Source organism: Pollicipes pollicipes, unplaced genomic scaffold, assembly GCF_011947565.3.
Source record: "Pollicipes pollicipes isolate AB1234 unplaced genomic scaffold, Ppol_2.1 Scaffold_4740;HRSCAF=5597_pilon_pilon_pilon, whole genome shotgun sequence".
Taxonomy (NCBI): Eukaryota; Metazoa; Arthropoda; class Thecostraca; order Pollicipedomorpha; family Pollicipedidae; genus Pollicipes; species Pollicipes pollicipes.
The window spans coordinates 10,942,077-10,960,003 of record NW_023596545.1 but is presented as its reverse complement, the minus strand read 5'-3'; positions in this window follow the sequence as shown (position 1 = coordinate 10,960,003).

The window sequence follows — 17,927 nt, the reverse complement described above, 5'->3', positions numbered from 1 at the left end:
ATCAGGCGTGAGCAGTCCACGGAGGGTTGGGTTCCAGGCGTCGGCGGTCCGAGCAAAGCAGGATTTCGGGCGTGGGAGATCCAAAGAAAGTAGAGTCTTCAGCGTTGGCGGTCCGAGGAAGGCAGGGTCTCAGCGTTGGCGGTCCGAGGAAGGCAGGGTCTTCAGCGTTGGCGGTCCGAGGAAGCAGGGTCTTCAGCGTTGGCGGTCCGAGGAAGCCAGGGTCGTCAGCGTTGGCGGTCCGAGGAAAGCAGGATCTTCAGCGTTGGCGGTCCGAGGAAGGCAGGGTCTTCGGCGTTGGCGGTCCGAGGAAGGCAGGGTCTTCAGCGTTGGCGGTCCCGAGGAAGGCAGGGTCTTCAGCGTTGGCGGTCCGAGGAAGGCAGGGTCTTCAGCATTGGAGGCCCGTGGAAGCAGGGTCTTCAGCGTTGGCGGTCCGAGGAAGGCAGGGTCTTCAGCGTTGGAGGCCCGTGGAAAGCAGGGTCTTCAGCGTTGGCGGTCCGAGGAAGGCAGGGTCTTGAGCGTTGGCGGCCCGTGGAGAGCAGGGTCTCGGGTGTTGGTGGGTCCGAGGAAAGCAGGGTCTTGAGTGTTGGTGGCCTGAGGAAAACAGGGTCTTGAGTGTAGGCGGCCCGTGGAGAGCAGGGTCTCGGGTGTTGGCTGTCCGTGGAGAGCAGGGTCTCGGGTGTTGGCTGTCCGTGGAGAGCAGGGTCTCGGGTGTTGGCTGTCCGTGGAGAGCAGGGTCTCGGGTGTTGGCTCTCCGTGGAGAGCAGGGTCTCGGGTGTTGGCTGCCCGTGGAGAGCAGGGTCTCGGGTGTTGGCTGTCCGTGGAGAGCAGGGTCTCGGGTGTTGTCTGCCCGTGGAGAGCAGGGTCTCGGGTGTTGGCTGCCCGTGGAGAGCAGGGTCTCGGGTGTTGGCTGCCCGTGGAGAGCAGGGTCTCGGGTGTTGGCTGTCCGTTGGAGAGCAGGGTTCTCGGGTGTTGGCTGTCCGTGGAGAGCAGGGGTCTCGGGTGTTGGCTGTCCGTGGAGAGCAGGGTCTCGGGTGTTGGCTGTCCGTGGAGAGCAAGGGTCTCGGGTGTTGGCTGCCCGTGGAGAGCAGGGTCTCGGTGTTGGCTGTCCGTGGAGAGTCAGGGTCTCGGGTGTTGGCTGCCCGTGGAGGAGCAGGGTCTCGGGTGTTTGCTGTCCGTGGAGAGCAGGGTCTCCGGGTGTTGGCTGTCCGTGGAGAGCAGGGTCTCGGGGTGTTGGCTGCCCGTGGAGAGCAGGTCTCGGGTGTTGGCTGTCCGTGGAGACAGGGGTCTCGGGTGTTGGCTGCCCGTGGAGAGCAGGGTCTCGGGTGTTGGCTGCCCGTGGAGAGCAGGGTCTCGGGTGTTGGTGGTCCGAGGACACCTGTGTCAAGGTTGAATGCCTGAGGTCATTTAAGTGCAGCTTGGTCAGTTCAGTTCCAGCATTCAGTTCAGCAGACCTGAATGCCGGTTTTTGTGTGTCGTTTATACGTCCCATATCAGTAGGTGAACCAAGGCTGTGCGACCGACATAATTTGCTTTTTTGCTACAAACTTCGAAACAAGCGTTCTAGTCCATTTGTAACCATTTTATGACCGCTACCTCAGACCCGGTATTCGTTTCTTCACTGGAACAAATCTCATTCATTCTTTTTAGGCGAGTAAGTCTGATTCAAGTTTATGTGCTTTTGCATACCGTCCTTCAAGCAAAGTAGCCCCTGTCGAGCAGTCGCACATACGAAGGAAATGGCGCGGCCCCGTCGATCCCAGCATCTGGTGCGCGTGATTATGGGGATCGTGTCGCACACTGGAGGTGGGTGGGCCAGCTATCACAGCGGCGCATAGAGCTGTTCATGAATCATCGCATTCTGTTTCTTGCTAGGTTGAATCCCACTTAATAGGTTTCTACCAAGGCATAGAGCACAATCCTTCAAAATAATAAATGTGCTGGTCCTTTTTTCCTTGTGTCGTTCAACGCAGACTTGTGCTCGATTACGGTTCAAGTAAACTGATATGATTTCATCGCAAAGCAGCTCATTGAAATGAAATGAATTGATCCGATTCTGACCTCAGGCATTTTGAGCAGCAACAATTTGACTCCAACCCACGACATAATTCAATGTGAGAATGACGCCTATTCTCAGGATCTATTAAGACCCTAGCTTCTTATAACAATTATATTTTGAGAGGGGTTAAGGTATCTGTCTTTGCATGTCTTCTTCCAATACTGAACCCCACACAGGGCGTAGAATAGCATGCAATATAGCAAGGCCTATATTAGGTATGTAGTGTTTTTTCATCTGCTTTAGCAAGCAGGAACATGGATTATATCATGTCGCACGGGGCCGGTAAAATAATCGTTATAATAATCGTTCATGGTCGAGGCCGCTGTTGCAGCTTCTCCATGAGACCGCGAGTCATATTTCTCACTATACTTAGGAGGTGCTATTGGAGAAGAAAGTAATAAATATACGAGTAAAGAGCTAATTCAATCTAGTGATAACAACGAGCCGCCGTCTACAGCCATCGTTGTTATCAATACTGCAGCTGTTTGGAGATGCACCATTCTACTGCCAATGTCAATCATCACCAAGCGCTTCTTTCAGTGGTCGCAGAGCTTTCACTGCAACAACTGCACTGAAAAACAGTTTCTGCAAATTCCAGTCCGCTTTTGTCCCAAGTAATGTTTGCGCATGAACTGGAAAAAGATTTTGGCCCACGGTCCAAAATGTTTCACCAGATTAAAAGGCACTGAGGGGGAAAAGCTGTACCACACTCAGGAGCTCATACAAAAGCAATATCCTGACATTTACTGCAACATCCTCGCGAAAAGGTCAACTTGACATTAACTGTGTTCACATTCTCACGAAAACAGAAAACGGTAATAGAGCTGTAATGACTAGTTTGGACCCCGCTTCAATTATGGATCAAGAGTCCGTCAGAAAGGTGTGCTCAAGCACCCTCTCACGTCACTGAATTGGCAGGGCTTACAAGAGAGATAGTATCGATCCTCACCGGGCGGCGAGAGCTGAGTTCAGACGAGAGCACCAAAACTTCGGTTATTGAATGAACTTCTTTGTCGTTCACTATGACCCGGCGAAGAGATAGATTTGGGCCTTGTTCGCAGGATGAGAGTATAATTGGGCGATTTTGGGAGCATCCAGTGTTTAGCTTATATCAGAAATAAAATTGTTTCTTGACAAAAATAAAAATAAATTTCAGGTTTAATTCGAACTGGGACGTTTTGTGTCTATGTGAGAGCTCACAGCATTGGTGAGCAATACATGGAAATGAAGAGGGGAAAATACAAATTTGCTATGGGCCTCATACGTATCCAGCAAAGCATACTTTGCAAAAGCTTGCATCATGAATAAACGTCATCCACATATTTCATGAAGTTACAGTCGTCAACCTAAGCCATTATCTGCAGGATCTAACCTGGCGATGGGCTAAGTGGGTTCTTAAGGAGTCGGCCCTTTTTTAGCTTTTTCACGAACTTTGCAGTAGAAAAACATGCAGTCTATGGGCAGATGCTAGAGGGAATAGACTCTGGTGTTGCCCTGTTCTTGAATCGGTGTCTTGCTTTGGTAACGAGCTTTCTTTAGTCTCCAGAAAATTGCATCCGCTTACTACGGTTTCCCCTGTTCTCCTTGACAAACTAGCCTCCCAGCTCATCGCTATGTCCCAGTGGATTGGGATAAACTGAAATACTCAAAATACGCACGGCCCCAGAAAGGACACATGACCCATAGTGCTAACACACAGTAAGTACAAAAAATAATTGGTCTCCACATGGGCCGAGCGTAAGGGGGCGGGGAACAACGAATCCTTCAAACGCCGTTCATCGGCCCATACAACACCATAGTCATCATGTTAAGTCCTAGCTCCCTGATAAATAACAGAGCTTGAGAAAACGTAATCACCGCCCTCCCCCTCCTCGCCCCGCCACGGGAGCGGCACGATAAAGCACCTGTAGCCCGCGACGCCACCGTGACACTCAAATTCTGGCATCAACATCACGATGCCAGGCAAAATCGTCTATTTTGCTCATATAAATTGGTAGGTGAAGGCATTGTGTTGGTAAAAATAGCATAAAATCGCCAAACGTGTTCCGGTGGTTTTCCAAGCAGTTTCATCCGAGACCAACTTGAAGATCTCCAAATAAGACAAGGGAGGTACCCTGTAGTCAGGCCACAACCTCATGACTCCAGAGGCACGGCAATATGACGCCTCAGTAATGCTTACAACGAGGCCGATCAAAACTTTCTTCGCACGGCTTGTTGCATGTCGACCATTCCGTTAGATTTGACACAGCACATGTTCCTAAAGAGATTTTGATTGAAAAAGTGAGGGAGCGCGAACTCAGAAAGATTATAACACACTTATATATATATATATATATATATATATATATATATATATATATATATATATATATATATATATATAGCCCCAGGTCACGTCTACAGCTTAGTAGTTAAGCGTCATGTCACACACATGATGTGAATTTTTTAAGTGTGCAGAGATCGAATATGTGACATTGTGCTTGCCTTTCAACTAAAACGACGATTCTACTATGTTTTGGGAACACCATTTTCTGCCACACATGTACAAGATATGCTACAAAATGATCGATATCCACGCGTCTTTGTTTTCGCAATGTTTTGGAACAAGCCACATAAACGACGCCTCCACATTCATTTGTGAGGACAGATACCAACTGCACGATTGTTTGATCGGCGGTTGGATAGGAATGTGCACTCCCAGCCACCTGCTGATGAGGCTGGTAGACAGGGATGCCTAATAACGTAAATAATTTCAAATTCATGTGCTTCAACACCAAAATGTCCACACAGGTCTCAAACCCTGTGATCAGTAGGTTAGCGAGAACGCTGCATCAGTGAGCCTCTTTGCCTACTTTATGTCCGTGGAAGATGGATACGCACATGCATTTATGATACTTGTGTCACATAGTCCAGAAGTTAAAATGCAGATTCAGAAAATCAAGAAGTCCAGTAGTCTGTTGGCCCAGGAGGCACCTGAATGTATTGCTGAGGCTCTGACACCTTCCACGTGACGATAACGCCGGCGTCTCGTTGCATGGCATCGTCCCAATACGCACAAAACAACCTGCCGGTGTAACAACCTGTGTGTGTGTGTGTGTGTGTGTGTGTGTGTGTGTGTGTGTGTGTGTGTGTGTGTGTGTGTGTGTGTGTGTGTGTGTGTGTGTGTGTGTGTGTGTGTGTGTGTGTGTGCACACACTACTGTACATGCTCGAGTTACATCGTCGCACCGGTGTTTTTTAATAACACACCAGCGAGACGACGAGGCATCTTATTGGTGTTATAGCCAAGCATTATTCAAATTATGCCAAATTTTTCAAACTCCGGTACACATGAAACCTTCGTATACTTGAGCAGTGACGTGTCTTTGGCGAGGGTCTCAGAATCCTGAGGAAATCACATGATCCTGGCAATCGCTTCCTCGGTCGACTGAAGGACAGGTCACTGCAAATGCAAAAGGGATTACGAACGAGCGGACGACTGGCGAGCAACTGTAAACGGCACTTACCGTTCTCAACTGCTAGCTTACCCGTGAGGGCCGCTTCTATAGGTGCCAAGCGGGATCGCAGCAAAATGAATAGCCACGACCTAAGAGTGGTCGTTCCACATTTTCGCCATCATCGAGGCTACGATCCTGTGCCGAAGTGGCTGAAAATCGCTGTAAGAATCGCTGTTGTTTAGAACCGCTGAGAGCGTGTAAAGATGGCGTCATCCTGCTGAAGTTTCCGCTCGGAGTTTTCAACTTTGAAGCGCGGCAATCAGGACGAACCGACGCCGCTCCGCTGCGGCTCTCCCGCCTCTGTTTGATCTGGGCGAGCCGGGGCCCTGCTGCCGGTGGTGCCGAACTGGTGCCGGTCGTACACGGGAAGGAAAAAAGATATTCCGTGTTGCGCTGGGGGCCATCCCGCTGCCAACGCTTACAGATGTACGGCGCCGACACCGGCGAAGCGTTGGCCGTCTGTAACGCGCACACGTGCTAGAGGGGGATCAAATGCATTGCCCCATGATCTGTCGCCCGTTATTCAATCGTCCAGCCATCCATTGTTGGCGCAGTTTAAAAAGTCGGAGAAAGCGATCAAAAGCAGGCTTTCTGGCGATGAGGAGGACGGGCCGACTGCTGTCGTGAGAATACGTGCAGAACTACAAACTTCGACAGCAACTTGAGGTGCTAATATTTAAGTTCAAAGCAGGTTTTAAAAATGCACCCTCACCAACCCATACGCACTCGTGGACACACACAAAACGCACACAAACGCACACAAACGCAAGCACGTCCAAAAATGCCAAGTATTGTTAAAACCGTCGGTTATAAAAAATAATGAGGCGATGGATTTCTTGAAGGAAATTGCTACGAACTACCTTAATCGAACTGTGGGTTAGCATGTATACCACAATGATTGTGTTAAAATATACGCATGCATACAGGTGTGCACATAAGCACATCCTAAAAACGAACTGAGGTATAAATGTGTGCGCATCATGACCCGACCAGAATCGGATATCATACTGGTTATAAGAACAACATGTTCTTTAGGAGCACTCCGCAGGTATTTTTCTTTCTGTTAGGCTTTAGAATAAGGCATGCAAAAATTTAACCCCTTTAGTATGTAACTGACTTGCCCCGAAAATTCCAAATTTTCACATAGGTGTTGATGGAGGCTGGACTATATATATATATATATATATGTATATATATATATATTATATATATATATATATATATATATATATATATATATATATATATGGCGTCGGCGCCGGCCTCAGCGTCCTGAGACACTGCGCGAAGGAATGCATGCTGCTTTCTCATGTTTTTGGAGCCGAGGAATATCTAGTTTTCAGTTTGACAAGATCTCTTCATGTAAAAATGTTAGTGTCTTACGCGACGTGCAATGCAAGCAATGACATTCTGGGAACAGTATACACTAGCATACTGAGCCAACCGTAACAGATTGCTGAAATGAATTGCCAGGATCAGTACGGTATTGTTCATCCTTAAGCATAGAACTGGGAAGCTTCCATGACAGGTAACTTTTTCAGAGATCACGACTACCGCATTAACTAACAGTGAACACTAAAAGAAAACATTTTTGAGCGCGTCTAGGAACTGGCTGTTCCAGCTTGCACAACACTAATTGGTGTAGGTCCGTTGAATAGATTGTTGTCCCATGTTGCGGCAAAGGCATTCGCAGAACGTCTAAACGAGAGCATTGCAGGGTCTTGAAGTGATATGAAAGGTCATTGACGAGCCCGAGTGTGCATCATTAGTTGACCTGCGTACTGGCAACGTAACGCACCAGGTCCACTACTCCCTCAGCTGCAAGCTGTTCTTTTTGTGACACTTGATCGACCTCGTGGCATCAGCAGGCGCGCTATCGCACAACGCTGTGGAAATACAATTCCAACCGCATCCGCCCGCGCTCACCTGAGCGCCGTCCAATCAAGACCGGTTACTAGACGCTGGGGATTTTTGAGCGCCAAATGTTTTCATGCCGGCAGCAATCTCTCCGACGTCAGCCGAAAACACCATGATAAAGACGAGCCGTTGCCTTCAGTCAGTGAGCGGTGCGCGGTCCGAGGTCCCGGAGCGGCCATAAAGCGCGATCCTGGCGGGTCGAGGGCCGAATTAGAGGCCCGTATTGACCAGGCTGCGCCGGCCGGCGGGCGCCCGGCCGCGCCGCCCGCTCCCACACGCCCGGGATGGGGCACGCGAATGACACGGATGGTGGCGGATCCATGCAATCATGCGGGCGGATGCGATGTGATGAGATGTACGCCGTGCGACGATCGCGGAGTTTTCTAGACAGCCACGGAGGCGACGTGCGGCTGGAGCAGGCAAGCGATCGGATTTTAAGCTCCTGCACTTCACACTGGGAACTTGTGCATCAAGGGAAGAGTGGTTGGTTTTATTGTTCGATCGGTGCTGAATCTTCCGATAATTCAGGCGGCAGACATTATACAGATAAATTGCTAGCAAGTAAGGAGTGGCGTAATATTTAGACCGATCAGAGATACTACTGCGGCCAAGTAAACACCACGTAACTTCTACACTTTTGAAGGTTGCCTCTAATAAAAAGGGGCCTTTAGGAAGGTTCTTAGGGTTCACAAGTTTGCTGACACGCTGCAGACCTTCTGATCGTGCATGTGACAGAATGTTTGCGCGTAGTGGGTAAGATCATTTGATATTCTTACACTACGCTGGGGTTTGAGACGTGGCATCATGCCAAACATTTCTGGCAACTTCAGCAACCCTTCTGCTTCTATGGTTTCCATTCCGGTTGGAAAATTGCGTCTAAAATTATGTTGTCTCATTTCAGACGCCTCAAGCCTTGCTTAGATCTGAATGCCAACTCATTGATGACAGTTATTCACGCATTATCTTACCGGACCGCTGGTCAGGGAGGAGACGGTGTAGGATATCCGATATCAAGCATACATAAAAAAGAAACACCTCATGAAAAACAGTCCTCTAATGAAAAAGCAACTGGAGTGCCCCGAACATAATGTACATATTTTTCCTAATGAAGACTGCAGTCTTCATTCTATTTGCGACATTGGCGTCACTACATCTCTGTCGTGACTGCTCAGTATGCAACGCACGGAGGGAGCATCAAAAGATCGCACACAACGTTTCAGCGATACACGTCTTACCTACCAAATGCCTACAAAAGACTGGAATCTAGTATCAGCACACAACATGAGAAAACCCAACATTCTGAAAGCACTTCTCAACAACATGTTAGGAAAACTCAATTTCCTGCAAGCACCACTTATTCATGACCACACACCAGCACCAAACAGACCAATGAATGACACGTTTGAATTATCTCTCTTGAGCAACGTCGCAGACTACTTATGTCGACAGTGAACATGACGTTTGCAACCTCCCGCAGATTGCTTCATAATACATGAAGTGTTTTAGTAAGTCTGATGCGACATCCGAGTGTTTAACGAACCCGTACATATTGAAAATGGTTTCTTGGACATTGAGACAATTCAGGTTACGATCGGAACTAATTCCATGTACCTTTGGGTCAGGTGTAAAGGTCCGACAGAGGTCGAGATAGAAACCAAACTGCTTTTCGATGGGAAACTTCCTCATGCGGTAGTATTTGACGCTCAAATCGATTTTCTTTATCACGGAGGCACCAACAGACATGACATTTGGATTTCATAAGGGAAAAAGGTCACCGACCCAATGTGACCCCGATTCGCCTTTTGTGGTTAGGAACATGCCTCCTTGTGTTATACTTGACGCTCATCTAAATGTAAAAATTAAAATGTATCTAGCTATATGGTCTCCATGACTTCTAAATAGCGCTATCAGGGTAAAATATAAGCACTCGCAAAAAAATTAAACCAGTGGCCATTTGATTAGAGAAGATGTTCAGGCAATGCCGATCTAGAACGTGACCTTGTTTGACGTTATTTGACCAGAATGTGATTGCCTAAGGATGTCAAGATTTAACAAAAATGAGTTCAGGCCTACCTTCTATAGGAACTTGGTGTTGTTTTTTTTTTTAGTTCTCTTGGTTTTTGAGGCCCCAGGTGAAGGTGAAGTTGACCCCTCCTAAAGCGAGTCGCATTTGATCGGTCATTCCTGTGCGTGTTGGTGACAATTGCCTAAGCCAACACATTTTGGTAAAAATACCAAGGTGTATATAGCGACAAGATATGTATACCCATGTCTGTATGTCGCTTGCATGTGTAGCTAAGCACAATACGGATGTCAAACCCAACACCAAAGTAATTGCGATTTGCTTTTGATCACAACGGCCACTTAATATTACCTAACGTCATTTCACGTTTCTTTCATTTTGTGACAGAATCACACCATTCTTCCATTACGGCAGCGTTGGGCTAAAGCGCTGCTGATGTGGAGGTACCGTAACCTGGAACTACCACCCACCCTCACTAAGTCGGCGTTACGGGCAAAACTCTGCAAAAGTGATCAGAGCGTTGTTGTCGATCGTGGCGGAGAGCGCGTCATCTGCTATGGTCGATTTGCGCCTTAGAAGTACCGAGTCAAAAGAAAAAAAGGATGTGGCTCGGATATGAATCACGACAGCGTGCCTGAAATTTCAAAGATTTATCTCAATATCTTTTTTTCTCTAAGAGACTTTCATACAACGAATAAAGAGCAGCATAGATTTACAATTAAACGTAAGTGAGACTGCCAGGCAAACAAGCAAGCCAAATGGAGCATCTTTCTGGCCAGCCAGGGCTCCCCGTCTTGAGATTTTTACAGCGATTCCTGGAAATTTCCCCGCATCATCAACATCCCCGCTACGTGGCTGATGACCATCTCATCAGCGATGCAGTCGGCGTGGGCTCCCTGTTATCTGGTCTGCCCGGCCGCCGCTTCTCGTTTCCCGTCCGCAGACTTTAGAAAGGCGCTGACTTAGGAATTGTTTTGACTTTTGACTACGGCCTTGCGGTATAAAATTTTCCGCTGGAAAAACTGCGGCGAGTCGCGGTCTGCCGGGTCGGCCGCGGCCCCAATGACAGATGCAGCTGGGATCGGGCCGAATTTCAGCGCCGGAGGCTGCGGATTTCCGGGAAAAACAATGGACGCCAGAGAAAACCTGAGGAACCGAGATTGGAGCATGTTGTTGTGCGGCGAAACAAAAGCCGAGCAATATGTGCACGATTATTCCGTCGCAATGTTTGAGGAAGGGTCGGCTGTTGAGCAGCCCAAGTGGTTTAATTCCAAGGAAAATGAGGTTAAGTCGGGCAGAGTGTATGTGCTCCGTAAGTACCGCATTCTTTGAAGCCAGAGCAGATTTAATTGTTTCCCTGTGAGAACAATATGAAAAAGGAATTAAACAGTCCTATGTCGCCTTATTCGGCAGTGCGTGAATAACAAGCAAGGACCCACGTTCTCGGGACAAAAGGACTGCGCTAGTGCTGAAAAACTTAACTGTTGTGTAACATGTAACGAACATTCGCGGGCGCCTTCAGGAAATTTCAAGCATTTCCCACACATAAATGAATACCTTAAAAATTCATATGCGACAGTTAATGTTCAAATACACAAGTACAAATATGAGTACCATAACTCTAAAATAATATGCAGATGCTGTTTTGTTCTTAGCTCAGCTTTCACACCGATGCCAGCGGCGGTACGACCTGAAAGCAAATGTTGATTAACAGAGAAGAAAATAAAAAAATATATCATTACCACAGGCGAAGTACACACGTAAAACGAAATGGTATTTGCACCTAAGGTCAAGATAGGCGTTTGCATCAATATCAAAACACACACTCACACGTGCAAATAATAATTCACGCTTAAAGAATAAGACAAAAGTTCAGTGCAATTAAGACAATGCTAAGCCATGCATTTAGTCCCGGCGGCAGCCAGCAGCATTTTTAATAAGTTGAATAGCAAATTAGATCACTGATCCGATCAGTTATATTCATGCCACACTCAGAGCTCGCCTCATTTATAAATTGTACAAGCGACTCGTGAGTATTTACGTGTTGGACTTTCGTTTGACATCCAGAAGGCCGCATGATGCACACGGCGTCATGCTCTGTACATTGTGCACATTGAAATGGGGTAATAGAACATGCATGGCGTGCTCTAGTGCAATGCCGGCAAGTGATTAAATGTAATTTAGAAACAATGCAATTTGGGGAGTGATAAACAGGTACTGCTAATCGCCGATTATGTACGCAATTTTGAGAAGCTTCTGGAAAGTGGAAGAGGAAGTAACAGAGAGACAGAGCGAACGACAGGAAGTACAAACGCATGGCTAAACAGCAAAACAGGCAGAGGACGGAGGGACAGAAGGACGAATGAACAGGTGGACAAATAGACAGAAGGACGGCAGGGTAGAAGGACAGACACGGACACGGGAAAGAGAGACGGCGCGTGAGATAAGGACCCTCCCAGCCTGATTGGCCGACCGAGTCTGGTCATCACATGACGTCACGGGAGCGGCTGACGGCCTGGGGCGGCTGATACCGGCCTTCAGTGCTGCGGGGCGTACCGACACGGCACGCTGGCGGCGATAGGCCGCAGAGGCGCGTTACAGCCTACCCCGGCTCGGCCCGGCACCGCTCGGTGACGGACCTGCAAGGTCGTCAACATCGCCAACGCCAACGGCCATCAGCTGGAGCCAACCCACCTGTAAATGGCTCCTGACATTCCTCCGGAACACCAATTGGCCCACTCTTCTGCATGATCTCTTCAAACTTAGAAAAACAGACACTTCGGTGGTCAATGTGCGTATGAAACGCTATCTATGTCCTCGTTTTGTATTTGCATTTGTTTCTGTAGTGTTCGTCGTTATCAGCATTTGTATTCGCGATGAGGTTTCCGGCGTACTCAGCATTCTGAGGTGAGAGGAAAACATTGTCCGTGTCACCTGTCACACGGACACCTCAGTTCACATTCAAATGACACCAAGGACCTAGACCGTGCGTTTGCTAAAGCAGAGTCTCGACGCATAAGACAAGTTACCGGAAATGTCATATTTGCGTCAATGTTAATTTCTAACGTTAGGTTGAGAGCTCTAGTCTCAGTTCTTCACTTCAGTGCAAGTTCTGTAAATGACAAAACATGAAACGGATTTTGTTCTTGTAGGTTGCAAGCATAAATGTACTCAAATCCGTTGATCTGGGTAAAAGATACATGAAAATCGTGGCACTTTCACGAAACATCAAAATTATCGGTGTGATCATTGATTTAACGCTTTCGTGGGAAAAGCACGTCACTTGAATCGTCCAAAAATGTAAACGGTTTCTCGTATCGCTGTGTGGCTGAGGCATTATTTTGCACCCCTTGAATATTTATTTAAAGCCTTCATTTTTCTACAGATATCATAATTTCTGCGCGTATGCGCTGGCACTATCAAACTGATAGTACGAAGAATTAAGAAAGCCATAATTTATAACGCTAAGATTTCTCTGGTAGCAATCCTCGCCAGAGTACAACACCGACTCTGGAGTCACTGCGCTTGCACATGATTTCCGACTTGGTGGAGAAAAGAGGCGTTCTAGAAGTATTGAAAGCGCTGAGGTGCGAGGCATTGCCACCATTATTTTGTCTCTTTTCAAGCCATGCTACTCCTTTTCATCAGGTAGACGTGTTTCTCCAACTCGACGACTTGGTGGAGAAAAGAGGCGTTCTAGAAGTATTGAAAGTGCTGAGGTGTCATCAGGCAGACGTGTTTCTCCAACTCGGGCGCTTCTCACGCTGCCAGGTGCCGGCCGCGAGTCCATCAAGCAGGCATTCCGTTATCGTGCCGCGGCAACTTAAACTGCATGCTACCTGCCTCCGACCACCGCTATGACTTCATTTGTGGGAGATTCCAACTCTCATTTCAAAACGTAAACAGAAGGTCGTGCGCCTTGGTTTTGAGCCCATACTGATGACTAGCGTAGGCCTATAAGAATGCACTTCTGTCTGTTAATACGATTTCCACGCACCGGTATATTGGGTTCATTCATCTGTGTGTATGCGCTTAACGCGCGTCATTTCTGTCAAACAAGCACCCTTAGCATATTTATCGTCTCGACTTCGTGCATGTTTTAGAACCTAACGCCGTGGTGTTGTAACGAACCGAAGACCTGAACACTCACTCCGTGGATGGGCTTTTAACAAAAGCCGATACGAATGTCAATGTATTGCTCGCTGAATTATGCGGATGAGTTGAATCTTCTCAGGGCTTCACCCAAACCAACTTGCAAAGTGTATAACATTGGTTTGTCATCGGATTTCATCTATCTTTTTCACAACATTGGGAGGGAGGACTGGATTCCCCTACTGAGAATGCAGCTCCCCACCTGGATCTACCCACTGGGACTAGAACACTGTGCCTGAGCTAATCGCCGAGCAATATTTCCGAGCTGCACTATGGCTGGACAGTTCTGGTCTTTCCGAGACGAAGTCTCTGGGAGCAGTCGCTGAAGCATAGATATTACCGTCTAGAACACGCAATAGATATACATGCAGAAATTAAGTCGTCGCCGTGCGGAACAGCACCAATAGCGGTTGGATGAAAAGTGGCGGCAGCAATCGACAAGCAACAATAATGTGGCGAATAAATCGGCGGTGCTGAAGTGATTGCGTACTGGACTCGCAATCAAGGGCTTAGGTCGATTCTCATCGGATAAATCCGAGTATTTTTCTGCATAGCGGGCAATTCCAGAGAGGTGCACGCGACCAGGCAGTCACATTGACATCAGCTGGAGTCGCTGAGAAGCTACGACGCAGGTGAAAAGCACTACAACGCACACAGTTGATACGAAAGATATCGGTTCACTGAACATTTATCTAAGAGAGCATTTCTCTGCCTTATCTCCTGTTCGCAGGTAAAGAAGAAAGTTAAAGGATAGCTGTGCATTGATATTAAGAACACAAAGAAAGAAAAACAAGAAAACAAACAAAGCTCAAGAGTCTCGCGGAAAGTATCCACTTAAGCTCGCTGGTACCTTCTATCTATGATGTGAATCTGGTTACCTTGGAAAGAGAGAGAGAAACCATATAAACCATTTATATGGCGTACGGGAGGCTAAAAAGGAAGTGGACCGGTGTCACTGCTAGATCGCGTTCCGAAGGAAGCTCAGAGTAAAAAGAAGAATGTTTGATGCAGATTTGTAAGTAATGTGTACCACCAGACGAAACTGCTCACGATATTTCGATCGTATTCAGCTGTATGAATTGGCACGATCGACTGTCCAGACTGATGCTGGTTTGGATGAAACTAAAGTGACGTGCTGCAGGGTGTTTAATATTGATCCAAACTTTACTTAGAAGGCTGAGTAGAAACTTGACAGTGAAACAGTACCTTCCATTTTTGTCATTTTTCTTTGTCCACTTGCAAAATTACGTTGAGTGGACGCTTCATGCCTGTACCCAGTTTGCCAGACAAAGTGCCGCTGGGTTTAACTTCAGCAGTCAAATGCTCCTTTTTTGCGCATTTGTAGTCACGCCGTGAACTTAATTTTATCTGCACTAGTGGAGTTCTAAGGTTGATATCTTTCTCCTGGAAAAGCTGTTCTAAAGCGGCGCTACCCTTCCACGAACGGAAGCTTAGTGATAAGCTAATGATTCATCCTCGGAGCGTCCCATTCGCATGCGAGCCTCTGTTTTCACTAGGTATTTCATCAGTCCATGGATCCATCTCGCCAAGCGGACTTCACCCACTCGCAATGCATACATATTAAAGGTGCCAGACAACGGAGACGTGATTGGACTACCAGGCATGTCATCTGCGCCCTGGGCACCAAACATGGCCATCGCCGGCGAGAACCGATGGTCAACATAGCCCCCGAGTCGCAGCGAGTTGCCGCATGAGTTGGCACCCAGAGCGACCCATCCAATTCGGCTGCGAGGCTGTTGTTCGCACGTTGTAAGCATTAGGCCCGGGAAGCGTTTCAGGGAACGCGGCCGGGCAATCTAGAGGGCGCATCTGTCAGCTGTCGTGCTGGCGGGTCCCTAACCGGCCCTCTGTGGAAGGCTGGATCCGCGCTGGCGCGCTGCTGGCGCCGCGAGAAGGCGGCCTGTTATCCTCGCCGGCGCTGCTTGTTTTGCTCGTGGTGAGCGTGACTGGGGGATGCGGGATTGTTGGGATATTGTCATTTTATCGCAGTGCTGCATTGGTTCTTGAGGAACTTGAGATCTCAAGATTATTTATCTTAATAGCTCAAGTGTGTCTCTCAGGATATTGAGGGCGTCCATTCTGAGAGAATCACACGCCCGGAAACACTTGACATATGCACGTGTGCATTGCTCGCATTAACTGATGTATTTGTCCCAGCGCACCACTGCATACAGTTTTAGTACGCAATAGCTTATATGATTGCTAACAGACCCTGGTGAATCTGGGCACGCATTTCCGCGAGGCAGTTACCTCGCCGGACGGGCTATTGTGGGCTTTGTCAATGGGCGAGCCTCGCAGCTCCGGCTATCTCACAACCTTGTATGCTAAAACCAAACGTAAAATGTCATTAGCTTGCTCACGCAAAACTTCATTAGAATAACGTCTTTTTGCCTAAGTGAAGGTGGCATTTTGTTATGGAACCAGGTCGCCATGCAGAGCTAAAATAAAGAATTTAGGCGGATTTCTTCCGTCAGGACCGTGCATGCTGCAGTGATAGGGAGGACGGTATTTTGTAGCCTTTGGCATACTAATACGATGGCAACGATGCCAGCCCATCAGTGGATGAAGCAACGACAAGCTAAATCCGGTCGTCCTTGTTAAGCCTTGCTGCGTATGCTTATTCCCGTTACATCAAGAACTATGCATGGCAAACCCAGTAAGCAAGCGTTATTGAATGACACTTGTCACGGTGTACCTAACAGCGCTTAATATGACCTTAGATGTAGCAAACCATGTCACGAAAATTTTTAAAAAATATCTGCGAAGGTTTCATTTCTGAGCGCATTTGAACCAGCTTGGGCGTCATAACCTCACCAAATACGTATTATAGTAATGTATCGCGTTGCAGTCTAAAAAAAAAAAACGGCCAACCTGGAGACATGGAATGCGTCAAATAGGAAGTCTTTAAGACCTCACGGTCCTTCGACAAACGCGCGTTATCGGGCGCCTGAACTCAAGCTACGTACGACATGACTTCATTGAAGATATTCTAATATTGAAGTTAAACTAATGATCATATTGAAGTTGATTCAGGGGGAGAAAATTGTAGCATTATCCATCGCTTTACCAGCGTGTTTCCTTCGCCCGATGAGATGGTCTCAAAGGCACCCTAAGATCTTGATAACTAAGCAAGACAGATGCTGGAAAACAACATCGTAAAGCTCTCGTCAAATCGCGATAGATAGCTGGGACTGAACGACGTTAAATATGATGCATGATATGCAAAATCAGATCATTAGCGGTCAAATTAGCACCTTATAGACTCTTCTATTATCTCAAGAACTAAACATGCTACGGCAATGCAGAAAGCAGCTTATTAATTTGACACATGTAAAAAAATCAGTTTTTTTTCTTTGACGCTGCATGATCTGTGGCCGTTTTCCCGTTGCCATGTTGTTGATAGCATGATCAAAACTAATAGAAACACATGCTCTCCGTAGAAAACGCACTCCAAAGTGACCTCCTAAACCACGTTTTGCCGTGCTTCACTTTGAAGTTTATTAGCATATTTTTGTTGTTCTACAAGATCAGGTCATCCAAGGCCAAGCTAGGCCAAACTTTGGTCTTTGTGGCAAGGTGTTTGACCTTTCGAAAATCATAGGATTTAACTGCGATGGCGCATATCTCACAGATTCAGGCGATGTTTCTAGCGCTCATGTCTGCATAGGTGTGACCTGTTAAATACTTTGCATAGCCGGAGGGGCTAATACAAACATAGGCTTTACCCCCCTGACCTGACATGACATATCACAATTTACATCTGTCAATGTTCATTAGCACCCATTTGGTGGTCTTTCATATCTTCAACGCCGTGCTCCACATTTTCAAACCCGGCTTAGTTCTTCTGAGAGGAGGCAGGACCTATGCAGTATTAATATAACCACTACAGCATATTCTGTCCAGTCGTAGATCACGTTTTTTCGTTGACCAACTACAGATATCTGAAGCTTTGTGACGACAGTTTCCAAAGCTGTTTTCCTGGGGTCTCAGTTTTTGAGATCTCAGGGAGACTTGGAGGCCCCTCGTCGAAGTTGCAAAACTCATGTAGGGAAGGATCACACACATCAGTGATAGAAAACGCCGTTAGACCAGCCTTTCAGAGCTGAAAAATACGCGTCATTAAAGGGAGTATGCCACCGCTTTGCACTGTTCGGTCATGGATCGGACACGCTCGATATGGTCAGCTATGCCAGCTTGCTTGACATCCTTCAGAAGCGCTTATCATTTGTACTTTAATAGCAGCTCACATGGGAGACATGTCA